Genomic DNA, 15,950 nt, shown 5'->3' on the forward strand with positions numbered 1-15,950 from the left:
ATGCCCGCGTGTGTGTGTGCAAGCGAGAGAGAGAGAGAGAGAGAGGGAGAGTGTGTGTGTGTGAGGGGGAGAGAGTGTGTGTGGCTGTGTGTGAGGGGGAGAGAGTGTGTGTGTCTGTGTGTGAGGGGGAGAGAGGTGTTTTTGTATGAGTGATACTGTGTTTGCGTGTGTGTGTGTATTTGAGAGAGCGTGTGTGTACTTGAGAGAGCATGTGTGCGAGTGTGAGGGAGTATATGCATCTGAGACAGTGTGCATGAGAGTTGTGTCTGTCCGTGTGTGTATGAGAGAGGGTTTCTGTGTGTGAGTGTTTTTGTAGGGGAGAGTGTATATGTATGTGTGAGTGTGCATGTGAGAATGTATAGTGTAGTGTGGTCACCTGTAATGTGACATGAACCCAAGATTTCAGTTGTGGTACTGAACTTGACTATCAGCCTGTACTCGGTGACTCTGTGTTGTTGTATATTCTGAAGTCTGCCTTGGACCCGTTGGACTGTTACCTGGTGTAGTGTAATTTTTGACCTTGTCCAACCCAATCCAACACCGACACCTCCACGTCATGAAATAAGAATGTACAAGGGAAAGGACATGGGGGGAATACATTTAAGAAGCACAGGCCTTCATTATCTGAAGTTGTAAATGAGAAGAGACTGTGCGATGAGGAGGATTTGAGATTTGAGGATGGTTGGGTATGAGGGTACCATTATTTTCAATGTTTCCAGCCTCTCTATTGGCTGTGCCTTCAGCAGTTGGAATCTCAAAAATGGCAAGTATTGTCACCATCATGGGAGGCAGGGCATGTGGGTATGCCTGTTCTGCTCCTGCTGTCTCTATTTGTGTGCCAACTTGATCTGCAAGAGAGAGGCAAGTATGTCTGTGAGTACTATCCAATCTGTTTGAGATACGTGGTTGTCGTGGTTGAATAGTTAGCAGCATTACAAGCTCTTTATAGTGCTATAAGACTATATCAACTGCATGAGTGAGAGAGGAAACATATAAATAATATTAGTTATCAGTCCTGATTGATAGAAAGTTCGGTATTTGTTGATGAGTGATGCAGGTGAAATGAATTGGAGGGTGTCTAAAACAAATGGTACGGGTGATAAAATAAAACATTTGAAGATGCATTCACTGACTTTGATCACTTGTGCAATGCTACCAGACTTTTTGAGGCACTGCAGCCAATATCCTCCAAGTTTGACAACCCATATCTGTTCCCATTGTTTCCTAGAATGTGTTTCTGGCCCCCAGTGATTAAAAGACAACTCTCCTCCTTTATCATCTCTTCCTGAGGACTTCTGAAGCTTGTGTGGTCCCATGCACCTTTTCATCAGCTTTTTCTCCACATTAGATTCAGTTACTCCATAAAATAATTTTTATGTACATTGTAATATCATTTATTTTAGAGTTTGGAATTTGAACTATGGACATATGGGTTTTGGTCTGTGTATTTGAGATATTTCAATGGTTATTTTGTCAATATATCTGGAGCATGCTTTTTTTTAAAAAAAAATGTATGAGAGGAACAGTTCCTGGAGTGATGATGGGAATTTGTTTATACTGTAAAGAGTTTTACAATCAGTCAGAGCAAACATTGCAAAGCATTAGCTTGCTTTCAGCTTAGACAAATTATGTTTTTTTTTGCTCAGGGGAAACCTTTCTTGGAAAACTTTCAGGTTTCTGTTTGCAGAAACCCTGGTTGGAGCTAGATGTATTAGTTTCTCCTGAAGAAATGAGATATTTTATAATGATAAGTTATCTCGTTATAGGATTTTTGTTTGAATGCCCCAGACCAGAAGTGTTGAATGGAACTCTGAAAGAGTTTGAAGCTGAGAAGATTTAAGCTCTGTTGTGTGAATAATCAAGGAACAAGATATCAAACTGTTAAGACTGGAAGCTGAGGGGAAAAAAATAAGTCATGTCTATACATTTGATAGGGAAGGGAATTCTCTCAAATGCTTAAGTATTGTAAGTGATAGTGTTGGGTTCAGTGGAATTGTGTGTGTGTTTTGAAATCATTCAAATTCTGCTAGGTGTAAATTATTTGGTTCATTCTGTTTCATCATAATTTATTTTGCATAATACACTGTTTCTTGGTTGTTAATGTGTATTTGTCTCTCAGGGAAAGACTACCCTTGTTAAATAGTATAAAACAAAATATGATCTATCAAGCCAGATTTCAGTCTTGGATCTGACATATCCAGTAGCAATGTCAGTTAGGATCAAAACACCAGGTACAATGCATCTACTTTTGGATGGTACATACTAGCTTTAGTGGTGCTGTCCACTCACAATACTGTCCTCTGTCCCTTTCAGAGAGTTCATTCAATCAGCAGCATAGTTAGCTGAAATCAATCGAAACAGGAGATAACTGTGCTTGAGTCAATGAGTAAGGGTGAATCACAGAGGAGCTATCCAATTTATTTCCCTGACCAATTTGCAAATGATGCACTCACAATATGACTAGAGTTAATCCTAATTAGCTATGCTTCACATGAAAGCTGGAGTTTCAGTGCTAATGGAATGTGAATCAATAATGTAAATACAGCCAAATCTGAAGTCTTGGTCCAATTTGACACTACAGTGAAGTGTAGTCAGTCTTCCTGGTGGGAATTATTTAGCTTAATTTTTAAGAGTTAGTTTGAGTCTTGATAACCAATTTATAATCTGCGATCTAACATCAGTACAAAGCTTTTCACTAAGCATGTACTATGAAAATTGAACCAGCATTGATGGAAAAAAAAGGGCATGAAATATACCTGGTATTATTGTATCTATCAGTAAGTTAAACATGCAGAGGCCCCAGTGCCTTTCATGTTTCAGGAAGCTGCATGAAAATCTAGAGCAGAAGACCTTTATGCATTAAAACTGTTCCATCGTGTCATTGTGAAGATCTGCAGCAATAGACAGAAGAAACATGGTTGCGATGATCTTCTTGAGACAATTCACTCTGAACTTATAGGTTTACTGCTATTATACAACTTAATTTTGAACAAAGCTCTGAGCAATCAGTCTGACAATCCTGCCTCAATCAACACTATCAATTAATCTTCTATTATGGCTGTTTGTGAGATTAGAAAGTGAGAAAAATGGCTGCCATGTTTGCTGACATAGCAGCTTTTCACACTTCAAAGGTAACTTATTATGTATTGAGCTCTGAAAGACAAGATGATGTCCTTTCTTTGTTTTCCTTTTCAGCTTGTTTGCTGAGCTGATTAGATGTTTAATTGCTTTTCTAGGTTGCTTAGTGACAAAATAATTACTCCTTTAATTGTTGTGACATGCTGCAGTGTTGATCTTAAGAAGGTGAACACAGGCTATGTGCAATGTTCTGTGATTAAGTTACTCAGCTTTTTGACAAGGATTTGTGCCAACTGGTCTAACAAATGGCTTTTATTTTGTTTAATTTCCAGAAGGCATTTGTATTATGGTTCTTTTGTAATAGAACATTGAACAGTACAGCACATGAACAGGCCCTTCGACCCACCATGTCTGCGCCAGAAATGATGCCATTCCAAACTAATCCCTAGTGGTTATACTTGGCCCATGTCTCTCAATTCCCTGCCTATTTATGTGTCTTTCTAAATGCCTCTTAAATGTTACTATCCTATCTGCTTTAGCACATCTTCTTTAATTTTTTTCCCCTCTCACTTTAAACCTAACCCTCCATTGCATTTAGTATTTCCACTCTGGAAAATAAACTCCAGCTATCCATGTCTCATATAATTTTATATACTTCTGTCAGGTGGTCCCTCAATGTCCAACACTCTAGTGTAAGCAATTCAAATTTGTCCAACTTCTCACTAGAGTTAATACACTTCAATCCATGTAATACCTGGTAGATCTCTTTTACACCCTCTCCAAAGCCTCCACATCCTTCCCATTGTGTCGTGACCAGAACTGCACATAGTACTCCAAAAATGCCACCTAACTACTGCTTTCTATAGCTGCAACATGATTTGCCAACCTTTATGCTTAATGCCCTGAACAATGAAGGCAACTACTTTATCCACACGTGTTGCCATTTCAGGAAGCTATGGACTTTATAATAATGCTCCAAAGTATCTTGACATTTACTGTACACTTTCCTCTTGCATTTGACCTCCCAAATTACATCACCTTGCACTTTTCCTGATTAAACTTCATCTGTTATTTCTCCACCCAACTTCCCAATTATCTTTTTCCTGCTGTATCCTTTGACAACTTTCCTCACTATCCACAACTCCATCAACTTTCATGTCATCTGCAAACTTACTAATCAGACCACTTACATTTTCATCCAAATCATTTATATGCATATATATTACAAAGAACAGAGGTTCCCAGCACTGATCTTTGTGGAACACCACTGGTCACAGTTCTCCAGTCAGAAAAACACCCCTCCAAAACTACCCTCTGTATTCTATATACAAGACAATTTATTTTCATAGATGCTTGACAATGATTTTCAGAGAGGTTAGGTTCATCACATTTCTTCTGATTTAGCCTGATTATTTCACTCCATGATGTGGCTGCCCATTGAAACAAATTCACATTCCAGTTTCAACACTTGATCAATCTGCTTCATCTCCTGCATATCATTATTTCTCAACATCAGGAATCATTTTAACATGACCTTGTACTTTGAGGAGAACAACAATTTGTTAGACCTCCAATCCTGTGCCACACCATCAGAGCACAAAATGACACCATGGACAGGCATAGCCCCATCCCATATTTAGTGTAATCAGAGTAAAGCAACATCTTTTGGAAGAGTTGTAGAGATATTGTGACTTTACCGTTCAGAGCTTGGAAGATGGGAATTGGCCCACACTCTTGCTTCTGATCATTGTTACAGGCTTCTACTGAAAGCCTATGTGCAACACAACGATGCCATTTCTCAAGTTCATCATAATTTTAAAGCAAAAATTGATATCTGTGAAAAGAAGATAATTTACTTTGAAATGGAACCATAAAATGCTGGAAAACAAAACACCAGTAGATTAGGCAGTTGAAAGCATTTCAAGTTTGTGAACTTTGATCAGAATTGGGGAAAGTTAGAGATGCAATAGATTCTGAATAGTCAGTGCTGCAATAAGGACAAATGGAAAGTCTGCGAAAGGGTGGAAGGTAGGAGAGATTGACTGACTGAAAAGTTAGTCTCTTAAGGTTAGAAAGCATGGTGTTGGGACAAACAAATAATCAAAGGATGGGCCTATAAAACCACTGCACAGCTAACTGAAACAGTAAAACTGCAACAAATGAAAAAAATGCAATCATGAAGTTGTCAAACTCTGTGTTTAGTCCAGAAGGCTGCAAGTGCCTTGCTGAAATGTGAGGTGCCATTCCTGAAGCTTACATTGAGCCTTGCTGGTTCAAACTATGTTAAAAATCACACTACACCAGGTTGTAGTCCAAAAGATGTATTTGGAAGCACTAGCTTTCGGAGCACTGCTCCTTCATCAGGTGGGTCATCAGGTCATCACAACCACCTGAAAAGGGAGCGTCGCTCCGAAAGCTAGTGCTTACAAATAAACCTGTTGGACTATAACCTGGTGTTATTTGATTTTTAACTTTGTACACCCCAGTCCAACACTGGCATCCCCCAATCTTAGTTCGAACTACTTTGCACGGACATTCTTTTTCCACAAAAATGCATTAAAAGGAATTTTGTACTTTCAGATGAAGTTAGAATCTAGGATGTACCCATATGACAACCCTGACAAATGTGTAATAATGTATCAGTCTGAGTATAGCAATTTGGAGATGATTCTTTAACATCAGCAGACGCTATACTAATATTGTAGCTAAGCAACTGGCTTGGCTCAGACCAGGTAAATCAATCTTCAAGATAGAATTTGTAAACTAGTAGGAGCTGGTGTATGCAAAGCTGTGACAATAAAATAATGTAAATGTAATTCTTTATTATCAGGGGTGTCAACCCATTTCAGATAAATAAGTTAATCTCTATGTTGAAATAATGGTTAGAGTGTTGGCATATTTACATTCAGTGCTCATTTTTTATTCTTGCAAATGATAATAATTTCTAGGCTTTCCATTTTGCTGAACGTTTAGAAAAGAAATAAGTTAGAAAACCATTTCACACGCTTTCACGTTGGTTGCCCTGTTAAGACAGTAAAAGCATTTTGTTTACCAGAGTACAGTGGAAATTCAAAATGTGAAAACATGACGAACTATAATTAGACTAAAATAACCAATATGTGTGGCAGGGCCTATAATCAGTGCTAGTGGAATAGAGATGGGTTTTTCTGTTGTTAATGGTTGCATGGTAACAGCTAACCTTCAGCTGGAGAAACAAAAGTCTACTTAATAATGTGTTTTTTAAAAAGGCAATATAAATTTTATTCAGTCCAATGATTCAAAAACAGAATTAATTTAACAGCATAAAATTTAAATTTCAATTGATTTTCGAAAGGAACAATAATACCAATGTGCATGTTTCAGCCCCAGTAAAATCAGTTTGTAAAAGTAGGCCTTCTTATCTCAGTAGGAATATTTCTATTTTCAGACTCAGTATTAAATTGCTAAAGGTTTTGTTGTTTCTCATGTATCTGGATTTAGAAAATGATTTCTGTCCCTGTTCTATGCATATTTCATTAGTGGGTGTGTTCATATAAACTCCATCAGCAAAGAGGAAAGAGCAAAGCTGAGTTTCTCATGTCTTTAAGCTGTCATTAACAGCACTTTTCAATTGCTCAGCTGAGCATCTCATCTTAATTCCTCCCCTTTTGACTCTCATTTAAATTCCTCATTCTCCAGTGCCCAAACAGGTACCATAACAATTTTGTTACTGAGATATATTCACTGATTTCCTCCTTCAGTCTCTACGCTGACAGCTCATCCATTATCCATGTGCTAGCTGTCCTATACTTGTTCCCAGTTTAGTGACATATTGATTTCAATGTTTGTATCCTTTTTGTCAAATCCTGCTAATCCACATCCCTCCCTCTCTCTGGAATATTCTTCCAGCCCTTCGATCTTTGGTAGTATCTGCACACTTCCAATTCTGACCTCTTGACGTTGATTTTAATTGCTCACCTTTGGTGGCCATATTGCCAATGCGTTGATGACTGGAACTGTCTCCCTAAATGTTCTACCTTTCTATCCTCCTCTTCAGGAGTCCTGAAGATCTATCTCTTTATCCAAGCTTTTGGTCATCTCCTTACGTGGGTCATGAGAAATTTAATTTGATAAATCTTCCAAAACATGCTTTTGGGTTGTTTCAACATGTTTATGAACCTTTATGAATAATAATTGTTACTGTAATAGATCATAGTTTCATTTTTCATCCCAACTGACATGAAATGAAACTGATATAATTTACCCAACAGTGGAAATAGACTCACAACCCTGGGGGAGTGTCTCCTGGAACTACAATGTTCCAACAACGTTAGCACTTGAGCTACAGAATTGCTAAGGATTGATTTTTAGAGATTTTCAACACAGTAACTTTGTATGAAGATAATTTCACTCCCTCCCCCCTCCCAACTTTGTACTGACTAACTACATTAATTGTGTAAAATTGTGACACTAACAGTCAATTTTGGATTTTCTTTGAGTGGGTTAATTTCTGGAAGCAGCCAAAATCATAGATTGAAATTGATTTGGCATCTTGTTTATGAGCTGATTTTTTTTTTGTTGAAGGAGCTGCTTTTTCAATGAATTTTCTTTCTTAAAATTCAGCAAATTATAATTGCTTGTCGGGGAAAGCATGATGGTAACACAATAGCAGCATAGAATAGGTACATTTCTACCAGCTTTCTCACGACATGCTGAGAGAGAAAGGTTTTTACAATGTCAGATCATGCAATTACTTTTTAAAAGTCAAATGATAATTACAGTTTGCCCTGGACAATGTTTATCCCTTAAAACAGATTATCTGTCCATTATCACATGTCTGTTTATGGTCCTTGCTTTACAGAAGTTCACTGGTGTATTTCCAATATTACAATGACTGCATTTTAATGCAGTTCTTTGCTTGAAAGCACTTTAGTCCTAAGATCATGAAAGGCTTTCTATAAACACAAGTTCTCTCTGGCATGTCATGTACAATCTGTACTAGTAAGGCTAGTGTTTCTTTTTAAGACCCTTGGATGAACTTCATCAGGACTTTTGTACTTGTCAACTTTCAGTCCTAATAATTCCTCATTACTTCTTTCCTGTGGAATGAAATTCTTTCAGGTTCCTCCATTCCTTTTAAACTTTTTAAACTTACACAAGTGCAATAATAAGGGCAGGAAGACAGAACTAACTTCAGTGAACTGGGAAATTCCATTATGAAATAGGTCATTAAAAAAGCAATGTCAGATGCTTGAGGGGATATTTCAGAATACTTAGAAATGGTACAGTACCATAAGAGAGAAAGATGTTAATAGAGGGACATACCATCCGTGGATAACCAAGGAAGTTAAAAGTTGTATGAAATTGAAAGAAAAAGCAGATAATTCAACAAAGATGAGTAATAGATCAGAAGACTGGACAGAATACCGTATAAAGAACATCACAGAATGACTGAAGATTCTTTTTCATTCATACTTGAGATTGAACTGAGTGGCTTCCTTAGTCATTTCAGTTGGTAGTTATGGGTCAACCACATTGATGTAGGTTTGGCATCAAATGTAGGCCAGACTTAATTCCCTAAGCAATATTAGTGAACCTTATGGGGTTTTATTATCATTTGACAGAGACTATGTGACCTCCAATAGACAGCCTTTTGATTTCTACTTTTATTGAAGATCAAATTTACCATTTACTCCGGTGAGATTTAAGCCTCTGTCTCCACAACATGAGACTGGGCTTTTGAATATACCACTTCAGCATTGCCTTCCTCTGAGGGATGGAAATAAGCACTTACCTGGAAACTTAAAATGTTGGCCAAGAAGGCACTGCATCATGAAGTCGTCTCAGTAGCACCATACTGCGACTATCTAAGGTAACCTGTTTAATAAGGAGAAGGAAATTATCATACATGAGAGTGCTAGCTTGAAAAATTAAAACAGGTAGTGGAAGCTTCTATAAGTATTTAAAAGGAAAACAAGAGTAAATAAAATGAGAGCTGGTCCTTTAAAGCCACAAGTCTAGGAAATCAGTCGTGGGAAATTTGCAGATGAATTGAACAGATATTTTTGGTGTGTCTTCATGGTAGAGTAAGCACAATACACTCCAAAAATCACTATGAATTGGAGATGAAAGGAATGGAGGAACCTGAACAATTTCATTCACCAGGGAAAAGGTAATGAGACAATTATTAGAACTGACAAGTCCAGAAACCCAGCTGAAGTTCATCGGAGGGTCCAAAAGAAATAGCTGCTGAAATAATAGATTGATTACAAGTTTCCAAAGGACCCATCAGATTAGAAAATAGTGAATGTGTTTTGGGAGGGAGGATGGTGGGGGTGGGGAGGGTGGGGGGGTGTCATGGTAGAGAGGGAATACAAGGCAGCAAACTACAGGCCACTTAGTTTAATATTTATCATAGGGAGGATGCTGGACTCATCTATTTAAGTGAATGTAACATCTCAATGAACAAGGCAGAGGAAACAGGGTTTTGTTAAAGGGAAACATGCTTGACAAGCAAAATTGAACTTCTTGTGATAGTAATAAGTAACGTGGATGAAGGGAACCTGTGAATGCACTGCACTTAGATTTCCAGAAAGCATTTGACAAGGTGCCATATGAGTGGTCACTAATCAAAGCAAGTGTTCCTGGTGTATAACAATAACACAGATAGTGCTGTGGTATTACATTTGGAGTGATTTACCTATTAAGGAGCTCAATATGCAAATAAACCAAGTAATCGGATGCTGTTTCTTAATTGCAAGTTATTGATTAACTTATAGGAAGCACAGAGTAAGGATACTGGGTTTTTTTTGGATTGGCAAGCTGTAACTAGTGGAGTGCCACAGCGATCAGTGCTGGCTTCTCAACTATTTACAATTTACATTGTTGATTTGGATAGGGATACTGAATGCATGTTTAATAAATTTGCCAATGATAGGAAAATAAGTTGTCAAGAGTAGGTAGAAGGACATCAGGTGACTGAGAAAAAAATGTGGTAGATAGAATATAGCATGAGAAATACAAACTCATCAATGTTTGCAGAAAAAATAGAAAACTGATGTACTATCTAAATTGAGAGGGATTGCAAAACTCAGTTGGAGGGAAGGATCAGAGTATTCTATGTATGTGAATCATATACAATTACAGCAAGAGCTTAGGAAGGCAAATGGAATATCATTGGTTAATACAGGAGGAATAGAAGATCAGGAAGTGAAGTTTTATTTCAACTGTACAGAGCCTTGGTGAGACATATATAAAATACTTAACACAGTTCTGGTCTCCTTATTTGAAAAAGATGTAATTGCTTGAGAAGCACTTCAGAGAACTTTCACTTGATTCATTCTGGAGACAAAAGTCATATCTTATGTAGAAAGTGAAACAAGTGAGCTATATATTTATTGGAGTCATAAAGTATGACGCTGGAAAAGCACAGCAGGTCAGGCAATATTCGAGGAGCAGGAGAGTCGATGTTTCAGGCATAAGTCCTTCATCAACATTCCTGATGAAGGGTTTATGCTCGAAACGTTGACTCTCCTGCTCCTTGATGCTGCCTGATCTGCTGTGTTTTTCAATGCCACACTTCATGACTCTAATCTCCAATATCTGCAGTCCTCACTTTCTTCTCTATATTCATTGGACTTTAGATGAATGAGAAATGACATTAATGAAGTATATATGATCTTGGGGAGCTGTCAGGTTAGATACTGGGAAAATGTTTCATAGAACATAGAACATAGAACAATACAGCACAGAACAGGCCCTTCGGCCCACGATGTTGTGCCGAACTTCTAACCTAGATTAAGTACCCATCCATGTACCTATCCAAATGCCGCTTAAAGGTCGCCAATGATTCAGACTCTACCACTCCCACGGGCAGCGCATTCCATGCCCCCACCACTCTCTGGGTAAAGAACCCACCCCTGACATCTCCCCTATACCTTCCACCCTTCACCTTAAATTTATGTCCCCTTGTAACACTCTGTTGTACCCGGGGAAAAAGTTTCTGACTGTCTACTCTATCTATTCCTCTGATCATCTTATAAACCTCTATCAAGTCACCCCTCATCCTTCGCCGTTCCAACGAGAAAAGGCCGAGAACTCTCAACCTATCCTCGTACGACTTCCTCTCCATTCCAGGCAACATCCTGGTAAATCTTCTCTGCACCCTCTCCAAAGCTTCCACATCTTTCCTAAAGTGAGGCGACCAGAACTGCACACAGTACTCCAACTGTGGCCTAACCAAAGTCCTGTACAGCTGCAACATCACTTCACGACTCTTGAATTCAATCCCTCTGCTAATGAACGATAATACTCCATAGGCCTTCTTACAAACTCTATCCACCTGAGTGGCAACCTTCAAAGATCTATGTACATAGACCCCAAGATCCCTCTGTTCCTCCACCTGACTAAGAACCCTACCATTAACCCTGTATTCCGCATTCTTATTTGTTCTTCCAAAATGGACAACCTCACACTTGGCAGGGTTGAACTCCATCTGCCACTCCTCAGCCCAGCTCTGCATCATATCTAAGTCCCTCTGCAGCCGACAACAGCCCTCCTCACTGTCCACAACTCCACCTATCTTTGTATCATCTGCAAATTTACTGACCCACCCTTCGACTCCCTCATCTAAGTCATTAATAAAAATTACAAACAGCAGAGGACCCAGAACTGATCCCTGCGGAACTCCACTTGTAACTGGGCTCCAGGCTGAATATTTACCATCTACCACCACTCTCTGCCTTCGACCGGTTAGCCAGTTTTCTATCCAATTGGCCAAATTTCCCTCTTTCCCATGCCTTCTGACTTTCCTCTGTTAGGAGAGACTAAAACTGGAGGACATTGTTTGAGAATGAGAAATCTCACTTTAAGTCAGAAAAGATGATTTTATTTCCTTTCAGAGCATCATCAGAATCAGGCGATTCACTAAATTGATTCCAGGGATGATGCATCATCTTAAGAAGAGAGGTTGAGCAATTTACACCTGGACTCTCTGCATGTAGAAGAATGAGAGAGATCTAACTGAGATATATAAGGTGCTAACGGAGCTTGACAAGTAGATGTAGAAAGGATGTTTATTCTTGAAAGGTAATCTAAAATGAGAGGTCACAGTTTTAGGATAAGGGATTGTAAATTTAAAACAGAGTTGAGGAGGAATTGCTTCTCTCAAAGGGTGGTGAATCTGTGGAATTTTTGACCCCAGATTGTGGTGTATGCCAAGACGTTGAGTAAATGTAAGGAGGAAATAGACATTTTTGTAATTAACAATGGGTTGAAGAGTTATGGAGAGTAGACAGGGATGTGTAGTTGAGGCAGAGATGAGATCAGCTATAATTGTATAAAGTGGTGAAGCAGGCTTAAGGCAACCTACTCTTGCTCCTAGTTCTTATTAGTGTGTGAAATTCTCTTCACCAGAAGGGAGTAGGGGCAGGGTCTTTAACTGTATTCATGCTGAGTTAGACTGATTTTTGATAAGGAGTGAATTTTTTTTGGGTACAGGCAGTGAGAAGAGGAGCTAGATCATAACCAGATCAGCTATGTTCTTATTGAGTAGTGGAGCATAACAGGAGACAATGGCCTAATTGTATTATCTGTGGACTGTTAATTCAGAATCCCAAATAATGTTCTGGAGACCTATGTTCAAATTCTGTCTTGGCAAGTGGAATTTGAATTCAATTTTAAAAATTCCGGAAACAAGGGAATAATGTTGACCATGAATACATTATCAATTGTTTTCTCCTTTTCCCGCGTATGGAGTCGCGTATTACAAGGGGGCATAGCTTTAAATTAAGGGGGGGTAGATATAGGACTGAAGTTAGGGGTAGGTTCTTCACTCAGCGAGTCGTAAGTTCATGGAATGCCCTGCCAGTAGCAGTGGTGGACTCTCCCTCTTTATGGGCATTTAAGCAGGCATTGGATAGGTATATGGAGGATAGTGGGTTAGTATAGGTTAGGTGGGCTTGGATCGGCGCAACATCGAGGGCCAAAGGGCCTGTACTGCGCTGTATTCTTCTATGTTCTATGTTCTATGTTGGAAAGAAGCATCTGGTTCACTAATGCCCTTCAGGGAAAGAAACTGCCATCCTTACCTGGTTTGGCCTACTAGAGCCTATGAGTCATAGCTATGTACAGCACAGAAACAGACCCTTCAGTCCAGCTTGTCTATGCTGATCACATACCCTAAATTAATCTCGCCCCATTTTACCAGCACTTGACCTATATCCTGCTAAACCCTTCCTATTCATGTACCCATCTGGATGCCTTTTAAATGTTACCAATGTACCAGCCTCCACCACTTCCTCTGGCAGCTCATTCCATACATGTACCACTTTTTGCAAGAAAGAGTTGCCCTTTAGTTCCCTTTTAAATCTTTCCCCTCTCACCTTAAAACTGGAGTCTCTAGTTCTGTGATTCCAGACCCGTAGTTGACTCTTAACCGCCCTCTGGGCAATTATGGATTTAAGAATGGGCAATAATTGCTGGCCTAGCCAGTGATGCTCTCATCCTGTGAATGAATAAAAATAAAGCAGCCTTGAAGGACCAAATGTTTTTACGGTGTTCCGGTGTTCTTTGAACACACTTAGAACACACTTCTCAGAAATATATAGCAGAGTCATTGAATATTTTAAATGCAGAGATTCTTGATGAACAAGTGATTCAATGTGGGCAGGTTGGAATATAGAATTAAGGTCACAATCCGATCAGCCATGATCTCAATGAATGTTGCAATAGGTTGACCTACTCCTGTTTCTAATTCATATGTTTAGCATCTATCAGTTAAAACAGCTACAACCGTGTATCAAGGAATTACTGAATTTAATCAATTGGGTAGATTTGTGCATCTTATATTTAAGCTGGAAATGTGTTGCTGGAAAAGCGCAGCAGGTCAGGCAGCATCTAGGGAACAGGAGAATCGACGTTTCGGGCATAAGCCCTTCTTCAGGAAGGGCTTATGCCCTTCCTGAAGAAGGGCTTATGCCCGAAACATCGATTCTCCTGTTCCCTAGATGCTGCCTGACCTGCTGCGCTTTTCCAGCAACACATTTCCAGCTCTGATCTCCAGCATCTGCAGACCTCACTTTCTCCTCATCTTATATTTAAGGTTTCTAGGAATGAATGTTTTAGCCTAGAAAAAAACATAATTTTCAAATCATTGTTTAACCTTTAAAATATGAATAATTCTGTTGATCATTGTCAAAGATGATTTGGGAAGAGATTTTTTGAATGAAACGCTGAACATATAATGAAACAATTTTCAGTGATGTAAGCTGATGACAGCACATCTCTTGTGTGCCTGTCGGCTATTGGACCAAACTCACTTAAAACTCACTTGGCCAGCTGTTCCTCGTGTTCACCTTTCCAGTTGGTTTTTCAACCTCCATTCCCCAGCTGGAACAGAATTCCAGGAACATACTGGCTCCATAATACATGCTACAAAGAAGAGAAAATCTTGAAGCTGCTGTTTTTGTCCCTTCACCCAGGAACTGCTTTGAAAGTGGAAAAGAAATAAGGTTATGATGGGAATAAAGCTATTAAGGAATAAACACATTGGTCGTGAAAGGGTGACAGACGAGATACATGGATCATTAAGGGGTGAGATGAGTAGTAAGATAAATGGCCTTAAAAAAATGTATTGGATAAAATAAACAACTCCAAGAGGATAAGGCCTCTGGTTGAAATAGATTACATTCATGTCTTTTAGTAGAATTTGAAAAAAAAATGGAAGAGGCTACTACTCATACCTTATAATTTATTAGAAAAAGCGTAGTACTAGAGATAGCAAGTAGTTCCTGAACTTAAGAAGAAAACTGAGCATGTCAAAGGATTTATAAGCCAGTCAGCTTATCATCAGTGATAGGAAAAGAAATGGAATCTTAACTGAAGGAGAGGATAGAATAGCATCTAAAATAAACAAAAATGTAATAATAAATAGTCTGTATTGAATTTTAAAATGGCAATTGTCACTTAGCCAACCTAATTGAATTTTTTTGAGAAAGTAACAAACAGAAGGTAGACAATGATTATGCAGTGGATGTAGTTTATTTTGATTTTCAAAAAGTAATCGATAAAGTGTTCCATAACAGAGTAATGAATAAGGTCACAGAATCTGGAGATAGGAGACAAGTGGCAAAGTGGGACTGTCAGCTGGCTGCAAGACAGAAAGCAGAGACTGGGAAGATAAGTTAGTTAATCAGAATGCTGGAAAGTGTGTTCAACAGGAATCAGTCTGCTGCTGCTGACAATTTACATCAACACTTTGGACTTGGGAATACAATTTCTAACTTGTGAATGATGTCAAATTGGGAGAATCGTCAATACTGAGGAAAATATTGCAACAATTATTTGCCAGTCTTTTTTTAGCCATACTATGAGATGGTATATTTAGGTGGGAAGATTAATGAAATCAGTTGCTACTTGGGTGATGCAAGTCCATGTGAGGGGAGAAGAACAAAGGGATCTCAAAGTGCAAATGCTCCAAAGCAATTCAAAATCTTAATTTAAGTAGCAAAACATCCTTTTGCTATCAGCCTTTAACACTGTACATTGTAACCTTTGCACTGTTAAATCTCACTTGAACACAGAAGAATTATATATAATAAATAATTTTTATTGAAATATATATATCATTGTTTTCTGATTGAATAGATGCACAGCTACTTAAACTCAGAAAATTGGATATTTCTGCATTAGGTTATTGGTCATTATTGAGCCTGGTTTTTGGCTAGAAAATGTGTTTGTAGGGAGTACCCTGTACCCCAAGAACATATGAACAACCTTTAACATGAGCAACTAAAACAGATATTAAGTCCCCTTATTAATACTTAACAGGGGCTTAACTCATGTCTAGACCTCTCTCCCCACGTTCTGCTGGCAGTGATGTGGCCTAGCAAGTA

General features: G+C 38.6%; 1 protein-coding gene across 10 annotated transcripts in view; it reads left to right on the top strand.

Annotated features, from left to right (window-relative positions):
* LOC122548404 (glutamate receptor ionotropic, kainate 2) overlaps nt 1-15,950 on the top strand; it is a 451,896-nt gene that overhangs the window by 430,287 nt on the left and 5,659 nt on the right. The window lies entirely within an intron of this gene.

Source organism: Chiloscyllium plagiosum, unplaced genomic scaffold (genome assembly GCF_037043375.1).
Source record: "Chiloscyllium plagiosum isolate Xiang-an unplaced genomic scaffold, Cpla_swu_hap1 HiC_scaffold_3, whole genome shotgun sequence".
Lineage (NCBI taxonomy): Eukaryota > Metazoa > Chordata > Chondrichthyes > Orectolobiformes > Hemiscylliidae > Chiloscyllium > Chiloscyllium plagiosum.